The sequence below is a fragment of the Polyodon spathula genome, chromosome 23 (assembly GCF_017654505.1).
Source record: "Polyodon spathula isolate WHYD16114869_AA chromosome 23, ASM1765450v1, whole genome shotgun sequence".
Taxonomy (NCBI): Eukaryota; Metazoa; Chordata; class Actinopteri; order Acipenseriformes; family Polyodontidae; genus Polyodon; species Polyodon spathula.
In genome coordinates this window covers 25092127-25105035 of record NC_054556.1, presented here as the reverse complement: position 1 = coordinate 25105035, position 12909 = coordinate 25092127, and the positions used below count along the sequence as shown (strand labels likewise).

The 12909-nt window shown below is 39.6% G+C and overlaps 1 protein-coding gene across 5 annotated transcripts in view; it reads left to right on the top strand.

Annotated features, from left to right (window-relative positions):
* The window catches only part of LOC121298177 (disks large-associated protein 4-like), a 97211-nt gene that overhangs the window by 42113 nt on the left and 42189 nt on the right, over window positions 1-12909 (top strand). For all 5 annotated transcript variants that reach the window (XM_041225101.1, XM_041225102.1, XM_041225103.1 and 2 more), the window contains exon 3: window positions 10124-10179. The gene's annotated coding sequence lies outside the window, so the exon portion shown is untranslated. The remainder of the gene's footprint in view (window positions 1-10123; window positions 10180-12909) is intronic.

The window sequence follows — 12909 nt, the reverse complement described above, 5'->3', positions numbered from 1 at the left end:
TGTGATATTCCATTAACTCTAACCTGGATCTGCTTCAAATTGGTACGGTGTGCTTTCGAGATAAAGCAGCTTTACAAAGCACAGCAAAGTGAAAAACAGTGAAAGCACAGTGAAGTTTAGCATTCAGCTTTGCAGAGCACATTCTTTTTGAAGGGGGCAGCAGTTTGCCCACCATCAAGGATGGCAGCGTGGTTTTATTGTACAGAACAGGAGGGTTAAAGGAATATATCAAGTCACTATCAGCACAGGAGAGAAGAAATGTGAAGAGAGTCCGGAAAATTACTATGCTCAAAGCCGTTTATGTGCAAAAGAATAGAGCTTTCATGCAGAAGCACCAGCAGGCCCTGGGACCGGTACCATCTGAAAATAAATAGAAATAAATCACAGTGTATCTGGGCTCCACTTAACGTTTCCGTGCTGGTCCGTACTCACTAGGTAGAAATCGAAAGACACTTTGGGGTGTATTCTAATGATCCACAACAGATTGTCTGAGGCACCATTATACTCTTTGCTGTATTTCTGCAGGAACTTCAGTCCCAAACTTGGACTGTTCTTGAGGCATATAGTATATAGGCCAGTGACCTGGTCATTTTTTGATTGATTTATAAGCAACGATAATTAGGCCACATAAGAATGATAATGCCCTTTTAATCAAGGCCAATTAGGGGCGCGTGAATGTGTTTAATAATAAGACATTGATCAATGCTCGATCACCACACCCCAGTCGACAGTGGGTAGCAACATCCACTATCGACACAAACTCAGCTTGCCGTCTAAATACTGGACGATATAAACAATACAAAATAGATTTCCACCAGCATTGTAGGTACTATAGGTAGGCATGCTGCAAAACTGCTTAAAGTTACTGTGCACAAAATGAAACAGTGTAACTGTGTATAAAATACAAGCTTGATAAAGCCATGGTAATCTTTTTGAAGAATGGTGAATTGGTGCAATGATTTTGCTAATGATTTGACAGCGAGGGATGTTTGTACAGAGAGCAGGTGGTGAGATTTTGTTTAACAATTATGCAAAGACATTTAAGACCCTTCTTTGAGCGGTGGAGCTGACTAGTAAACATCTTTAAAGATCAAGGTTCTTTAAAAACAAAAAAATCCTACCTGAAAAATGCTCTCAATTTGATGGGTGCACAAACATGTGTTCATGCATGGGTGTTTTAAAAAGAGATAAAAACCAGTGCAATGCAGATAGCAAAAACACAAATGGCAAATAGACCAATTACTGATACAGCCAGAAGGTCTTTAGTCTGAGTGGAAAAAGAGCACATGAAATTCAGCGCAAAGGTAACATACAGAGTTGATGCTGGTGAGCGCTTTGGATGATGTAGCTCTGCTCAGTGGTTCTGTTATGTTAATTGAGAGCCAGTGGTTTTAAGTAATAGGTTTGTTTTTAAACTAAGCTGTATTCTGTAACACTTTAAGACCAAATTTAAAATCCTAGTGCGATCCCATTGTAATAGTATTGGGAAATCATATGGTTGAGTGTCATGTTTTATTACATGTTGCTAATAATGTAATGTTGGATTTTGTGCTTGTAAGGATCAATATACAGTGTAACTACACAGCAGGCTCACCTCTTATTAGTATTATCAGCATGATTTCTGGTTCCCCTTTATTGTGTTGAAGAATTGTTTTGTACAATGCTGTTGATAATAAGAAAAGATTTTTAAAAAAATAAAAGTTTCTTCCTGTTTTTTTTTCCAACTCAAAATCCAATATTTCAGTAAGAAAATGCTAATAAAATCCAGAGATTTAGACAGTACACCCCAAGGCAGCACAACAGGAAGCTGCTTAAAAAAAATAATGCTCAGTTAATGTAAAGATACTGACATTTTCCCCCTTAGCTTTCCCAAAAGATAATCTGAACTGCAAAACTGGTTCCTCTCCATCTTTACAGGGCTGTGAACACGACTAACCTTCTGAACCTAAATACACAGAGCCTGGTGTTTATAGAAATTGTAAGTACATTTCACACCTGCTCCATACTGAAAAACAAGTCAATTAAAATCGTTTGGAATGATTTAGCATGTCGTTTGTCTGAACTCCTTTTCCAGAGTAAACAAGTCTGACCAGAAGGCCCAGACCTCGAGATCACACCTTTTGTTTTTGCACAGTTAACAGGTCATTACATGACTGGTTTTATTGAATGGCACCCAAATATAAGGACTTTACAGTAATACACGTTAGATTGTCCTTAACTAAATATGCAGCTGATATTTACAGCTGACTCGGCCTTGCATTGCATAGTGCTCTTACAACCTCAACTGCCAATAGTTTCCATGGAAACGTTATATGTAAACAGAAGAGGTACAGTAAGGAGGGCCAAGCAGAGAAGTAGACTCAAATATGTCACTTTTTTAACTTCCTAATTAACTTTGGTTTAGGGAACTACAGGTTCCATCAATTTCAAAGACATCAGCAATTTCTCAATGGCACATGTGTCCTATAAGATACGAAAGGTGTTAATGCTGTACATATAGGTGCTGACAGAGTCACATTTGCATCATGTAACTTTACCCTCCCCTTGTATGGCTAATCCAATATAACAAGGAGAATGCTGCCTGTTGGCCAAAGGGTTGCCAGCCGATTGGCTGTGTGTTACTCACTCTTACGGGATGCTTTGGATATGTAGTGCAGAAGTAATGTTCTAGCTCTGTTCATTCCTTAGTGTTGAATTACCATTGCCGTGCAACATTGTAGCCTGGGGACTGGTTTGTGTAAGGAATAGCCAATTCCAGTGTAGTACCACTTACATTAACAACATTGCCTTTGGCCCATAGTTTCTGCAAGTGATAGCTATTCCCACTAAACTGCCGGTACATTTGAACTTTTTGCCTAGCTGATGCACATTGCTTGATCGAAGGCTTTAACTCTCTTGTCTAAAACCTAATCTGTAAAAGCATTGATATTACTAGCAACGTTTAGGGCTGTGCTTACTGGAAATGGCATTGACTCCAGCACCTGCAATCTCCACTGCAAAGTTCTTCTCAAAACAGATCGCAAATTGCCCTATCCAAATACATAGGATCTCCACCTCCAATCAGACCCCAGGAAAAGGTCACCTGGGGACTTACTTATTCAGTAGCAAAGGACTGTGGAAGCTGTAGTTATAGCGGACACATGGTCTGGTTAAATATCATAATTCAAATGGAATTATTATACACTTTACTAATACATTCCCTATTGAATGGAATTCAGGATACATTCCTCACTTTCTCCCTACACTTTAGTTTGACTATGATTGATTAACAATCGATTGCCAGTTTGAAAGGCCACCATGACAATAAAATGTAAGCAAAAGAGAACAGGTGGGTCTTGAGAGTTGATTTAAAGCGAGCAACAGTGGGAGCATCACGCCCCAAAGCTGGGAGAGAATTCCAAAGAGTCGGAATTAATGAGCGTACATGAGGTGCTGTGGTTATTTCAACAACCCACTCACCCAATGGTTATTCGGCCTTCCTTACTGGTGGATTGAGTGTCCTCAATGTTGCTGAATATTGAGAATAGGTGACTCAGGAAGCTACTGACTTTCAAGGAAGTAGTCCCAGGACAGGCAGATACTGGAAGGATTTTCAAGGCAAACAGATCAACCCTGTTTTGATAGTAAAGCTCATTTAGAAGGCAGATACTGTAAAAGGGTAAGGAGGAATATTGTTTAAATCTGCATCATCGTTAGCTGGAAATCTTTTTCATTCAGTTAGGGTAGCAGCTTTTCTTTCTGCCGGTTAGGACAGAAGCTTTTCTTTCTGTTCAGGTGTGTTGGAAGGTGAACCTTGGATTGAGCTGTAGGCGGTGATTAGACGAGGTCTGCTGGACCTGATTTGCGAAAAGACTGTCTCTTGTCCTGTCCTGGTGTTCTCTGAACAAAATGTCCAGTGAGCGGGAGTCGAGCGGGAGCCAAGCGGCTGTGTAATAACGTAGCTGTGTCACAGACAGGTCTTTCCAGAGCAATATTGATTTACTACGACATATTCTGCCTGCTTAGGGTATTAGAGTATTACTGGAACATAGTTAAATTCAGGATTGAGCAGAACAATTTCATTTAGCACATAGCATGGTGCCTCTTTGGGCATCACACGGCCATCAATGTTAAGACCAAGTCAGCCATGGCCCTCCAGAACCGAGATTGGATACTCCTGTGTGTTCGGACTGTATATTTCCTGAGCACTGCATCCATCCAGTTCACCTATCTTCCTCACGTATTGTTCTACACGGTGTAGCACCATTTCCCAGGAGAAGTGGGCAGATCTATATGGAAAGTTATCGTAGTCCCGTCGAGCCCTTTCCCTCTCCCACAGCAATAATCAAGCATGTATTTTGTGGTATTTAGTGGTTGCAGGGCCGGGTTTGTGCCCCTCCACCATGTCCGAGGCAGGCATTGGAATCTGTGCCCCATTAGCAGGGCTCTCCTGCTGGCGTCTCTGCTGCCTCTGCCAGCTGTTTTTCCAAGTCGACACAGATTCTGCTCGCAGGATATCAGGCTATTGCCTTAGAGGATGTTTTAATCTTTTTATAAAAAATGAAAGATGCTTTGTGCATCTGGACTGCTTATACCAGATGTTGAATACATTTCTCACTCGGTAATCCAGTGTTCTTTTGCAGCTGTGGGGTTTAGTGCCCGGGAGTCTATATAATACAGCCAAACCTGTAGGTTACACAACTGACCAATCAAAGGACTATCTGAAATACACATCAAGCCAGATTTATTAAGGTTTTTATGTCGTTTGTTGCTTTTGTATAAAGAGGATTTAATATATGTATATGTTTTTACTGTGGGAAACTTGCTAAAGGGGATTTGCTAAAACAATTCATGCCAACTATATAATAAATAAGAGTGTACATTACACAAACAGCCAGACAACCTAATGGCTTTCTTATTGTGCATATAAAATGAATGGGATAAGGAATTAAGAAATTGAATTGATGCCATGCAACCAGTGCTCCAACCGTGTTTCCTTGGGGAACAAAAGTAATTAGATTGTCTAGTTATCTTTGTAACTAAACTCTATGAGTTACAGTGCAAAGTTTAGAACCCATTTACCTGTTTGGAACCTACTTATAACAAGTGGAAAATAAAAAGACTACAGTTTCTCTTAAAAGCAATGACAAAGTAGACCCACAATCACAAGCTAGGATATGAGGAATCTCGGCTAGGAGCAGTGCTTTCAGAAGGCGACGCGTTGTCATGCATTTCTGCTTTTTCATCTGTGTCCTGTTTGCATCCTGCCGCATAACCATCAACTTTTCAATGAGCTTCATTAGTCACTTCCCCCTTAGCACGCTCCATTGCTAACTTCAGACTGGAAGGTACCATCTCAACCACACATGTGAAGTGTATTATTGTAATTAAAATCAGTAGAAGTATGTAATATTAAATAACTGCTTTATTTTGTTGTTTCAGATTATTTGGGATTCCTTTGTTCTTCTTGTTGCTCATTAATAATAATAATAATAATAATAATAATAATAATAATAATAATAATAATACAAAATGGAAATGTGATCTATGATCTATGGACATGGTGTTGCGTCTCTGTTTTCATTGATTGTGATTAATGTTGGGATATTTAGGAAACTGATCCCAGAGTTAGCATCCAGTAATGGAAACCATTTTATTATGAAATAGTCTGTGTGCGATATTAGCTTCATGATCTGGGCTTTCCAGCCATTGAAATAACATGGAATGGAATTGCTTCCCTGTGTTGGTGAAGAATTTGGTGCTCTGGATTGATAATGACAGGGGAAAGATCAGGGCTGTGCTGTACAGCTACAGTAATCATGATCAATATTACAGATCCTCACACACTGTGCCATAAATAACTTGAACAGGCCCCAGTACTTGCTCTGTTGTTTTCTTTCACCTGCAGCATTTGATACTGTTGATCATACCATTTTAATGGATTGCCTTAAAAACTGGGTAGAGTTGTCTGGAACTGTACTAAACTGCTTTAAATCATATCTTACTAATAGACAGGGTTTTGTTTCCTTGGGAGATTCAGCATCAGGATTATCTACAATTACCTGGGTTCCATTCTTGGTCCCATATTATTCTCTTTATACATTCTACCACTGGGGGAGATATTTCGTAAACATTTTCACAGCTATGCTGATGACACACAGCTTTATATTTCTGTGAAACCTGGGGCTTCTTCGTGGATTAATTGAGTCTCAATGATGTAAACATCTGGATGTCTGAAGAGTTTTTGCAGTTAAACTCAGATGAGACAGAAGTTTTGATTTTAAGTTCTCAGACAGCAACATCTGGAATTGACCAAATCTCCAAAAAGAGAGTTGAGTAATTTTAATTCAAAATCAGATGCCAGAAATGTGGGGTTTATATTTGATTCTGATGTATGTTTTGAGGCTCATATCTGTCACCAAAGTGTCTTTTTATCATCTGCGAAATATTGCTAAGACTTGTCTTTCATTGCCAGATTCTGAGATTCTAATTCATGCTTTTGTCTCATCTAGAAGATTACTGCAGTGCTCTTTTTGCTGGGTCACCAGACCATGCCTTTTCATGGTTACAGCTTGTTCAAAATACAGCAATGCGGGTGCTTATTAAAAAAAAAAAAAAGAAAAGAGACCACGTAACTCCCGTGCTTGCTTCTCTACACTGGCTTCCAGTAAGATAGAAAGTTGATTATAAGATCCTACTTTTGACTTACAAAACACTACTGGGACCGGATTATCTAAAAGAGATTTTGTCCCTGCATGTACCGAGACGTGCTTTAAGGTTGGCTGATTCTGGTCTTCTGTCCCTCCCAAAGATTAAGACAAAAAGGAAAGGAGAGATAGCCTTTAGTTACAATGCTCCCAGATAATGGAATAAACTTCCATCTGACATTAGCGATGCAGAGTCACTTAATATTTTAAATCAAGATTATTTAAATTATTTTTATTGCTTGTTTTGATTGACTTGTAAAGCGCTTTGAGATGATGTTGTATGAAAGGCATGATATAAATAAATAAACTTATTTACTTATATACTTACTGCTTCTTCTCTGAAACTAGAGCGCGTCTGTTATAAATTAGGGCACAGCCGTGATACAGTTATACAGATGCAACATGTAGGACAGAGGAAGATAGCCTCATTTTGTCTTTTGTGAGCTGTATTTATTTTTATACTTTGTGGAGAGTCCGGTGAGAATTAAGAGCTCTGCTGGCCTCAATTGGAAGAGCTGCTCCATTAGTTTGGTGGTAGAATTCTCGTTCTCGTGTGCAGAATTCAAGCCACAGTAGCAGGTCCAAGCTATGGTTTCATTACTGGTTATGCTGTTATCTATTTCCATCATTCTGGCTGAGTTTCTTCACCGCTGAAAACGAGTTGCATTTCAGTCATCTAAATTTCTTCAGTTAAAAATCTATTGCCATTCTCAGCCATGTATATTACTGTGCTAGTTGATTTTCACTGTTCAGTGCTTAGAGCCAAGCAAGCCACAACTTCTTTCCTGGGTGTTTGTAATTCTCATAATAGCTTTTTTTTAAGTGATTATATAAATGTAATCCCCACTGCTGCCAAAACAGGACAGCGCTGTGAATGCAATGTTTCATCTCAGCAGGGCCTTCTGTTAACAGAGTCTAAATGCACTAAATCAAGGAACACATTAATAGGCAGTACTGAAGATCAATGCATGAATAACTGACCAGCTTTACTGTCAATAACTGTGGAAATGCTACGCCTGATACATTGTTTCTACAAGGCGATGTGAGCGCATTGAAATAAATCAGTACCCTTTTTTTTGTTTGTTTATTTATTTTTTTATTAATAATGCATGAAAAAGGCCAGTTGTAAGATATTTGCCAGTCTTTTGTCTTATGTCCATAGACATGTCATTGCTTGGGATGATGATTCTCTAAATTGAAAAGGGCTTTAATTCTCAATGTTCCCCTTATTCTTATCATGGTTGGTTTATCAGCTGGGAAATGCATTTCTCATCATTTACTCCATAGCGTTCGTCAGTTTCTGTCAGAGCACCAACATTGTTGCAAGACGGAGCATGAACTGGATACACTGCAATATTTGAACAAAAGTAATCCCTAGCTGATATACCTAGGATGTGTGAAAAGAAATCTTCAAACAAAAAAGAATAACTGCTGTGATGTGGACTACATGGAACTCAGCAAAGCTAAAGTAATGTGTTTCTTGTAAGCACTGCAGGGACACTTTCACACACTTTCACACATGCTGTGTGACTGCAGAGGGACGTGTCCAGAAAGGGTAAATTGGAGGACACTTATATCTGCGGACCAACGCGGAGGGGAGGGCTGTAAGATTAAAAACGTTTTAAAAACAAGAAGTCGAGATAAACATTAGGTGAAGGGCGCTGGAATCAGAGTTTGGTAAATGGGTTTTAAAACCTTAGTTACCATGCCTTTAATAGGACTGGAAGTAATTAGTAGAGTGAACTAAAGTAGCTCCTATAAATATTGATCGATCAATAAAAACAGGATCACTGGCCAGCTCTTCAAGGAGATGAAAAACGCTGCTGTCCAATTTAGACACTCAGGGGTTCGCTGCACACACATTAGATTGTTTTGAATAAGAAATACTGGAAGTGAAAGTCTCTTACCTAAAACTGTTAATTTTCCCTACAGACCCTCACTAAAAATAGGTTGTATTAGCAAAACCAGAAGCAGCTCTTTGTGCCCAAGCTACATTACCCCTACAAAACACAAAGGTTTTTGTGCAAAGTTTTTTGGGGTTTTTATTTTTCCATAAAATGAAATAAAGCATTTGCTCTACCAATATGAAGAGCTTTGTTAGAGGTAAACGATTATATGTCAATGTGAGCATGCCTTAGGCCTGACTTAGAGGGCCCTGCACCGTGTCACTTAAAGAGCTGTTCAGTCTCCTTGACCTTTCTTTCTGGCTGAATGCAAAGGTGCCAATTGAACTAAACTTCATGGTGCGTCTGTCCACCAGGATTCCAGAGGTGAAAATGTATTACCCATTTCCTTATATAAATATTGCCATATGCCATGGTAAAAGTATACCAAAGTGTAATAAACATGGTAAAACATAGAGAAACAGGCAGTTATATATCATGTCACATCAACCAATCACTGTTAAGAATATAGTATTGAGGAAGCATGGTACATTTCTAAATGATTGTACAAATGTAGCCATGTGCCGTGGCTGATCCCAGTTTCTCTGTTTTTTAAATTCTTCTCCTTTGTGAACAGTTATTTTCCAGGATACTGGATTATACATCATCAGTTTCCAGAGTAATAAGCTGGCAAGTGTGCAATATGATAGTAATGCTATCTCAGGAGAGTCCAGTTTACTCATCAAAAAACACAGTCTAATTGGCGCTCCATTAACCTTGAACAATTCACTCTTCCGTTTAGCACATGGTGTTTTCTAAATTTGAATTTTTTGTGAAAGCTGCCATTCAAAGCCTGCTGGAATCAAGGCAAAATGATCTGTAGTGTACCGGTAAGGTGTGTCTTCCTGGTCCAGCAGACATGCTGAACTGTATAATATATACTTAAACCTGGACTCCCTCCAAGGAAATTCTTACATTAGCTTGTATAATTAGGTCTTATTTATTATACACTATGGTGGCCTGTGCTGTTTAAGACAGACACGTCTGTGTTAAAAACCTCAAGGGTAAAATGAGTCAAGACTTTCAAAGTTAAACAGCACAATGTTAAACAGCTGCATGCTATCTTATCTCTTGAATGAAAGAGATCAACAGATAATGGGTACTGTTCACACTTTGTTTAACCCTTTCTTGTATCCTGACCTCATATTGGGATGTATAAAAAAATATATATATCTTCTAGTCATTATATCGGGACATATAGAAGATGCAAATGCATGAGGATCTCACTTGAGGATGCAATTTTTTCCCCATATGGAAAAAATAAACAGCTTAATTAAAAATATGTTTATTATGGGTCCAAAACAACTTTCCAATATTTTATGCATGAAAGGATATAGACTGTTTTATAAAGAGAACAAGCTCCAAACAGATGTTATGAACGTCAAACCTTGGACAGGTTACAAAAACAGACTTGCAATGGCTTTTGCTGTATGATAATATTGGTGCGCAGATAATTATTTTCATATGCTTTCTTTCTTTCTTTATATTTTGCAGAACAAGGAACTTGGAGATCTCTTCAACAACTCCTCACCACAACATGTGCTGTCAATGTGAGTTTTTCACTGCGCCTCTGGTTCCTGCACAGATCATTTTTTATATGTTGTGTTTCTTTGTGAATGCAGCAGGGATGTGCAGCTATGCCTCTTCCAAAAGGTTACCACTGTAAATGTGCATGAAATTGTGCAGCTTTCCCATAGCTATACTATAGGTTACCATGGTTTTATTGTGCTTTTCTATGCCTGCCTTGGTTTTACAATGCTTAAATGCGATTTTGCTTTAGAATGCTTTCACTATGCTGTATTACACTTTGATATGATTTTACTATGGGAAACCTTTATAAGGAGTAGGTATGTAGGGGCAAGTATTGACCTGCTTATTAAGGTACTGGAGAGAATGGAGTGTGATCATTTAAAGTTATGGGAGACAGTGCTGAAGAGCTGAGAATGGACTGTTTAGATTAGCACTCATTGCTGGGGTGCAGGGTGACGGTGCAGGAGAGCTGATAATAGACTGTTTAGATTAGCGCTCATTGCTGGGGTGCAGGGTGACAGTGCAGGAGAGCTGAGAATAGACTGTTTAGATTAGCGCTCATTGCTGGGGTGCAGGGTGACAGTGCAGGAGAGCTGAGAATAGACTGTTTGGATTAGCGCTCATTGCTGGGGTGCAGGGTGACAGTGCAGGAGAGCTGAGAATAGACTGTTTAGATTAACGCTCATTGCTGGGGTGCAGGGTGACAGTGCAGGAGAGCTGAGAATAGACTGTTTAGATTAGCACTCATTGCTGGGGTGCAGGGTGACAGTGCAGGAGACCTGAGAATGGACTGTTTAGATTAGCGCTCATTGCTGGGGTGCAGGGTGACAGTGCAGGAGAGCTGAGAATAGACTGTTTAGATTAGCACTCATTGCTGGGGTGCAGGGTGACAGTGCAGGAGACCTGAGAATGGACTGTTTTAGTGCCTATGATGTGGCGTGAATGTGTTACCAATGCATTGTATGTAAACAGACAGATGGCTTTAATCTCCAGTAGTCAGTAACTCCCTATTCTTTTCCAGCAATATTTAATCCTTTTCCTTTCCTGTGGAAAAAAACACTTGGAAAACAACATTAAAAATAGATTAAGAAGTCATTAAAAAAATAACTAAGTCATTTAGGTCTCTGAATCCATGTGCAGTGGGTTGTGATAAAGTGTGGGTGGGGGAAGGGGGTCTCATGGGAATTGAAGCCAGGGAGAGGAGCATTTCTAAGCAGTTTAGGCATTATTATCCTACTTGAAAAACCTGACTTTTCAGTTTACAGCATAATTACGTTCTCTGGTTATTCCATTGTATAGAAACCCTAGTGTTGAATTTCATTATTGTGTTAACCTTTTCCCTTCATATAATATATGTGACTGTTTAATTCTAATTCAGTGACTCATTAAGAGCCTGTAGTTGAGTTGGTTCAGCGCAGTTACTATTGAATCAAGCTTCAAATACAAAGCAAGTGACATACAGTGCCATTGCAATAGCACTACAAAGACAATGCAGTGGTTATTTATCCAAGGGCAATGGTATTAGCCATTGCTACTGTACAAGCACAGGATGCCACTGACACAAGGGTATGAACCAAAACATGCTGCTAATCTGTTATCAGTGCTCCTGTTCTTTCCAGCTTGTCCCTCCAGCTGCTGTTGTCATTTTGCTTGACCTGGAGGCACCACTGATATCTGTCGTGCACATTTACTTGCATTGAAAGTGCAGAACATAGGCCTGCTAAGTGTTGTTACACTCCAATACCATTACAATGTGCTGTTCTTCTTATTTGGCTGTTCAGGGGTTATGTGTGAACACCAGTGTCTACAGAAACGGTGTCTCTTTGTGTAAAGAAACCTGGCATGGATATTGTTGTTCCTGTTTTTTCCAAAGTGGACCAATCAGAAGTGTGCTTTTGTGGGATTATGCTGTGGCACCTTGGCACTCTGTATTCCACGGAAAAGGCTAAGAAACGTGTAGTAGAGCATAGAAAAAAACACATAAGCTAAAGTAAAAATAAAAACACAGTGGTAAACTTTCATAAGAGTGGCATAATTTAGTTTGTGTCCATCTATGATTTGAAGTACTCTTGAGTGTTCAGCTCCACTCGTTGTCTCAGTATCCCTGTACTATTAATTATTTCAAAGCTGCGGGCCAGGGCACTGGGACTTTTATAGCTCCGCTGCCAGCCGTCCAATCAGTTCTGCTCGCCCGCCATCTCTGTGCGTTAGCCGCAGTAAGACTGCCGAACAGCCAGGGGGCAGTGTGGCGTCACTCTCCCTGATAGAAACCTCCCTCCCTTTCCCTTCCACCATTGGAGGGTTTGCTCAGAATCTTGAACTCTTGTCTGCTGGCTAGGAAGGAGCTGTAAAGCATTAATACTAACGATTCTTCCTACTCAATGCGCTTACAAATCAGGAACCAGTTAGTGAGAGGAGTGAGCCTATTGTGAACATCATTGCTGTTGCAGTATTATCACTGTGGTTGTGTACTGCCTCAGCAGTCTAGGATACCTAGCTACAGGTTAAAGTATTGCCCTTGACCCATGCAGGGTAACAGTATTTGCAGTATTTTTTGTGGGTGCATCAACATTGAGAGTAAAGCCGTCTATCTGTCCAAAAATGTACACAGCATGTTCACGCTGCTGCCATGACAACTCCACATCAAATTTCATATTAAATTGTAGCATTTTTTCTGCTGCTTCGTTACTGTTACTTCTTAAGATTGGAAATTTACTGTACACTGTTTAAATATAAATGGGAATTGGGGC